Source organism: Crinia signifera, chromosome 9, assembly GCF_055691185.1.
Source record: "Crinia signifera chromosome 9, ASM5569118v1, whole genome shotgun sequence".
Lineage (NCBI taxonomy): Eukaryota > Metazoa > Chordata > Amphibia > Anura > Myobatrachidae > Crinia > Crinia signifera.
In genome coordinates, this window is record NC_139225.1 from 27,904,619 (window position 1) to 27,911,950 (window position 7,332).

Below are 7,332 nucleotides of genomic sequence, written 5' to 3' on the forward strand. Positions count from 1 at the left end.
AACTACTTAAACCCCCCCTATACACCCCCTATACACCCATATACACCCCCATATACACCCATATACACCCCCATATACACCCATATACACCCCCATATACACCCATATACACCCCCATATACACCCATATACACCCCCATACTCAGCAACATATTTATAAAAAGTACACAAAACATTGCTAAAAAACGCTGACATACTAGTAATCAAAACTTACATCGGGCAATATGGCGGCGAAGGGTGCTCAGGAAAACTGGCTGCCGCCGGCGCAGGTCTGACCAGCGCCGCTCAACCTGCCCCAGGCTTCTGCGGACGCCGGTCGTCGAGAAGATCAGGCGGCGGGCAGCAGTATACGCCCGCCGCTTGTCCGCATTTCTAACATATGGGCCCCTGGGCCCCAGGTGACGGTCCATGACGTCGACCAGGGCCAACAGCTCAGGGGTGGAAAATGGCCTAGCTCTGTTAGGAGTCATATTGGCAATGGCGCAGTTATTAATTGCAGGTACATATATCACTTTTGGTGCTTGCTGATTGGTCGAAAAAATTGTTTGTTTGGTATTAACTTTATTTATCCCTCTTACATTAACAAACTGAATGCGAATAGAAACTTACGCGGACCGTTCCGATATACACACACCACAACCAACAGCATGCATTCAATGAAGAGAGAAGTACTGTATTTACAGTGTGCGGAAAATAATACACGCAACCCTCTACGTACAACTACGCTGCTTAAAGGGGGCACGATACACCGATATCCATGGAGAGGAGTACTGTATTTACAGTGTGCGGAAAATAATACACGCAACCCTCTAGTCATAACTACGCTGCTTAAAGGGCCACAATGCGACATGTTGCTGTATGACAATTTCATACACATTACATATGTAAGGAAAGCATTGTAACGTGATGTTTTGAAATGTAACTCACAAGGCATACACGAACTCCAACAGATACCAGCTGACAACACTCATCATTGGAATGACAGGTGCACACATTTCACGATGTAGCCCACAATGCTCCACAACCTGTGTATGTGCATATACAGGTGATTGATCAGGTGCGTTGAGACCTGCGTAATTTAAGCGGGAATTATCGGCGGGAAATATCGGCGTAAATTTGCATCTACATTGCGGGAAAAAATATACGCCCCCTTGTTCATGGCGGGAGATTAACATATAAATATTCAGTCAGATGCAGCCCACAATTGCTGCAAACATGTCTGAATCAGACGATTCTGCAGCAGAGGATGCTCTGCAGAGAGCTACAGCACAATCCCTGCTTGATGCACTGAACAAGAGGGAACAGGAGCGGAGAAGGAGGGCCCAAGAGAGGAGTCGCCTGCAAGATCAAGCGGGCCCCTCAGTAACAGGCCCTGGTGAACCTCCACCAGCTCCACAAGGGCCAAGCAACCAGCCAGAACAAGAGGTTGCATCTCTCCAAACAGGTGTGACCCAGCAGGTGCATGGTGAGAGAACTGGGGCCACCAGAAAACAAGCTGCAACATCTAGGGTGAGGACTGAGCAGGATACCACCACCAGAAAGAGAAACCCTGCATTTGTAGAGGCCGAAATGCGAATTCTAGTGCCCAGGGCACGCGAATGGATTGAATTGGCAACCAGGAAGCCGGGTGCCAGTGCAAGGAGAAAGCTTTGGGACAAGATCACAGAGGAAGTGAACCAGGTGTCACCAGTGGTCCGAAATTGGGACGCGGTGAATAAAAGGTTAGTGTGTTTGTCAGGGCTATTTTTCAGCAGTCTCCAGCAGGAACTGAGGCCCTTATTGTAGTTCACTCTTTCTGGCCAAATAATTCTTAGATGGACAAAACCATGTGCACTGCAGGTGAGGCAGGTGTTACTTGTGCAGAGATAATCAGATTTGGGTGGGGTTTTACACCTGCCTCACCTGCAGTGCACATGGTTTTGTCCATCAAAGAAATATTTGGCCAGAAAGAGTGAACTAGAATAAGGGCCTCAGTTCCTGCTGGAGACTGCTGAAAAATTGCCCTGGTCTTTGTCCCCCTGATGTCATATGTGTGTACATATGTTACATGTATGTTTTGAGACTAATAGAAAGGTGTGTTTGTAGATAGTGCTACACTTCAATGTCACATGTGAACACAACCATGTCTAATTACCCACATTGATATATGAAACATGCACCATTGGTGTGATGTGAGGTTATGGGCACAGTTCTGCTCATGTTAAGTATGTGATGGGACAAGAGAAAGTGTGTTTTTGAAAGAGTTGTTGTAACATGTTCCATATGATGCTACTGAAACAAGAATGAGCAAACTGTGCACATGTAGCTGGTGAGAAACTACACATCCCAGTATGCCATTCCATAGTTAAATTACTCCATAATAACCACATTGTCAAGCTATGGTGGAATGTGTAGTTTCACACCAGGTGGAGGTGCCTAATTTGGCCATGGATGATGTCATTTCTGCATAGTGATGTATGTATGTGCATTTAGTGGCCTAATGAATGAGATGAGACACTGAAATGCCTCCTAATTTAGACATGAATGTGTGTGTGTGGGACATATGGCAAAAAAACATAAGAGCACCCACACTAGGAAATGTCACGTAGCTAGGGGTACCACATAGTCCCTTTAATTCCGGACACATATTAATTACACAGGTTCTGTGGCTGGCTGACTTCAAGACTCCACTTCACCTAATTTTAAACTGCCACAGAACCTGTGTAATTAACATGTGTCCGGAATTGAAGGGACTAGGTGGTAACCCTACACGTAGCACAGTGGTGCACATATCTCATGGTGATATTTGTATTTTTAAACTTGTAGGTGGACTGACTTCAAAAGTACACTGAAGAGGAAGATGACTGACCGGTACAACCACAGCATGTCCACCGGGAGCGGTCCTATGCCTGACCATTTGGAGTATACCCCCCTGGAGCAGGACTCCTTGGACGTGATTGATGTGGGGGAGATCAGGGGGATCTCCAATATGGACAGTGAGCTCCCGGCGGAGGTCTTTGATGGTAAGTCACAGTAATGCATTGTATTTAGAAAGATATTTTTTATTGCGTATGTGATGGTGACATTGTTTTCAATTCTTATCCTAGCAGAAGCAGAAAGCCAGGATGTACCGGCAGCATCTTCCTCTGCAGAGCCACAGGTGGAGCAAGTGGTCCAGCCTCCACCAAGACATCGCCCCCAGCCCCAGCCACAGGAGACATGGGATGAGAGCCTGTTGGTGACGCTGGAGAGGATCGAGCAGCAAGGGGTGGATGCTGCGATCCGTCAGCAGCAGGTGGCGGATTTTATGGCGGAGTGGAAGGCCACAAACAAGCTGCAGGTTGAGGCCTTGAACCGCATTAATGAAACTCTGGCGGCTGGCATAGTAAGCATTGGCCAACACCTCAGCCGCCAGAATGAACTTCTTGCGGAGCAGCTGTCCACCGCCAGGTCCCTAAGGGACAATCCCCCATCTGCTGCCCCACCCCAAGCTGCTCCCCAACCTTCCACGTCTGCTGACCCTCCTGTGTCGACTAGGGGAAGACGCCGAAAGCCAGCTGACCCAAAGGCCCCTGTCCCCAAGGCCCCATCTAAAAGGGGCAAAAAAGGGCCCAAATGAGACCTGGTTCACTTCCTCTGTGGTTGGAGCCCAAAGGTTTAAATTGCACTGGACATCCGCTTCCTGAGTTGGCCATCGATCCATTTGCGTGCCATGGGCATGAAAGTTCGTATTTTGACCTCTACAAATGCAGGATATTTTTTTTTGGTGGTGTGTATCTTGCTTAGTATTCACCCTGGTTGTTGCAGTACGTATTCTGGTGTCCCCATTTCTTTCACCATTGCATTTGCAGGGTAACACATGTTTGGAGATATGCAACCTCTTGTTCTGGCTGTTTTATTATTTGTGTGTCTATTTTATTTGTTTATTTGATTTCTCACATTAAAGTGTCAAGCTGTGATGCTGAACAGCAAATAAATTTATTTTACAAATTAAATCTAAATTGTGGTATGTGTCATTTCTTGTGTGAAACAAATACTAGATTTATGTGTACTTACTGACCAGGGTATTTTTGAACATTTGTGGAAGTGTGGTCGAAGTTTCCCATGTGTAACCCTCTCCATGGCCATTCCCATGTTCCTATCCAACTTTTCCCTGCTAATTAGTTTGTGTCAGCACATGTGCAGAGCAACTTAATAGGTGAGAAAGCAGTTTGTGTGCAGGTGAGGTAGCTCCTACAGTAGTAGGTAAAAGCAGGTCCAGAACAAAGCTTTCCTCATGGAGTGGGTGAGGCAGACAAACAAGGGTGAAAAGGTACATTTGTGTAGGAATGCATATGTGTCCTCCCTAAAAAAAGATGTGTGAATGGGCCAAACATGATAAATTAGCTTGTGAACAAACATGCCTAACTTTTTAAATATATATGATTTTACAGTGTCATAAGCAGATGTAGGAATCCTTTGTTAGAGAGATGAGAGTGCAATAATGTAATTGGTGGCATCTTACATCCAGAGTGTAGTCAAATCCAAATCATAGCAGATGAGATAGTGGTACAGGTCATTATTTTGGGTACTATACAAAGATTGTGTGGAAAATAGTGGTCATGGGCTTCAAACATTGCTGAAACATCCTTTGTAGGTGTTAGATGTGGTTTATGTTATTGTATCCTAAATACAAAACCTATGTTAGTATTAGAGTGAACACGTTGACACATGTCGACTTGTGTAGATTGAGTGTGCTACTGCGTAAAGTCTATGAAAGCACGTAGTGAATGTGTCTAACTGTTTAGCAAATACCTACCTTAGCGTATAAAAAGATTCTTACCTTAAATTAAACAAACCTTTAAATGTGGAGAAGTATAGAAAGAGAAGCTTCCAATGTGTTTGCGTGCTGTGTGTGTGGCTTGCAGGTAGTGAAATCATGCTTTGGACTTAATAGACTGCAGCATTGCTTATTACATTCAGGTGTATGTGTTTGAGTAGTAATCAGCGTTAATTAGCAAACTCAGGCGCACGCTGGCATGCGGTATCTGTAGGGGTGGTTTGAGATGGCGGCTGGCAGCCGCCTGTTTTGTGTCCGAAATGAACGGTGCCTTAGTCGATCGTGCGGTAGTAGCACCGCTCATTTTTGGTGCACACCCCCGTGTACGCCCATATTTACGCCCATTTTCCCTCATTATTTTGGCCGCTCCCATCAACACGCCCCTATGCCGCCCCCATTAACCGTACACTCGCGTACAGGTTTTTTCGCACGTTGAGGCCCGGCCATAAGCGTTGTGGAGTGTTCGCGCCGGCGCATTAGCGTATCTGCACATGCGCAGATCATGAAAAACACCGGGACGTACGCGTACGGCCCGGCCGCTCCAACCAGAATAAGGGCCTTAATCAGCGCCTCCCCGCGACTGTGGGGTCTGCGGGGCTATTGTTACGTCACTGACACAAGTATATACAGATATTTGCACCAACGCATAATAGAACACAAGTATATACAGAACAAGAATAGATTTCTCACAGAACCCACTGCGCCTCTGTGCAGCAATAGCAAAAACCACCAACAGAGGAATAGTCCAAATAGTCCTGGACCTATAATTAAGCATTATGCGAAACGTACGTTAGGAGACAGCAGGGGGGATGCGGCACACATGTTGTATGTGACCGACCCGACCTGCTAGAGTCTGTCCGCCGTATCAATGTGTAACAGCATTAAGCTGTGAATAAATGTTGTTTGGTGTGGCACCGCGTCTGTTGAACATTAACACAATACAAACTACACTGTGCTAAACTGTTGGGCGTACAACACGTGGCCCGCCGCCAGCAATAATATCTAACAAATAGTCTGCACAGATTAGAATTATGTATTGGCGTGTTTAAAATTGTATATGTCTTAAGTTTGCAGTGCAGGGAAGCTCACATGCTACATAGCATATAGATATAGAGCGACATTAACCCAAAGATTAGTCAGTGGCTACACACAAGCATATTGTAGCAATCACCTTTGATAAACCACAAACACAATAATTAAGTCAACGACAATTGACCATTTGGTTGTACATTCAGATTGACTTTGTGATGTGGCAATCTGGGTGCGCTGACAATATACTAATTGACTGTGTGAAATCCTCGGGCAAAACTAGCCGACTAGGATAGCACAGCCAATTACTTCAACAAACATTGATTCACAGTGCTTAATGACTGCATGCAATAAGCAATGAATTAATTAATGAGACATACGAACATGACCAGCACCTTTCTGTGATAAATTGGTAACAGTATATGCTGAACTTACCCTTACTGTAACACCTGTCCCTGATGAATAGCATACACAATTAAAAATTATGCACAAACAATCATGCACAAGGCATGTGAGCAGCGCTTAATGAATTTAAACCAATGAGATGAATATTAAATAATTTTACTATAATAAAACAAGTAAATAGACAATATATAATAAATGCACATGACAATACACAATAAAAATAGGTGTAAAATTCACGCCACAGGAAAATAGGGAATGTAGATTGGCTCAGGGGGACACAAATATGAACAATGGGGTATAGTGGGTCACTGGTAAGTGCACTATACCGGTATTTGGGTGACCTTTTTGTTCCAGGAGAGTCCACTTTTGTGACAATCAGGTGTTAATCCTCACTATTGATCACTGTATTTTGTAGGCCGTTTGGAGGTAGAGGTGAAACCTAGGCTTCCGCTATTCTACTGGTAATCTGACCCGGTGGGCTATGTTGGGGTATAGCCACCAGGGTGGTCCAGGATGCGGTGTCCGCCAGGAGATGGAATGTCACTGGAAGGGGCTTCTGTTCACAGGGTCCTTCAAACTTGGTTGGCTGGATGGTGTTTGCCAAAAGGGGGACTTGTAGAGCAGTGTCCGCCACACGGAGGAAGTTAGATGGCAAAAGGGGTACCTGGTATCCAAATAGGTCCACACTGGGCAATGAGGTATGCTTTTAAATCCTGGGCGTGAAATAATGGGGGTGTCCACTCAACGCGTTTCACTGCCAACTGCAGCTTTATCAAGAGTGTTTAACAGTGTCTCTGGTATGGGTATATATACCCTTGATAATGAACAAACAATCAGCATGTGTGTGCATCAAGCATAATACAATTTAGGGTTAATACAGCATAAAACACATAATGTATCTATCAGTAGGAGACAGACTCATATCCATTCAGAAATCCAATTTAATATACAAGAAATTATACGGAACAGATGGAGAGAAATAAAAAATATATTGTCATATGCAAATGAAGGAGGTCACATGATCGGGAGGAAAGGGGCCTTCAATGCACATTAATCCGTACATTTCCAAGGTTGGGGCTCAAATGAGACATAGGTGGTGA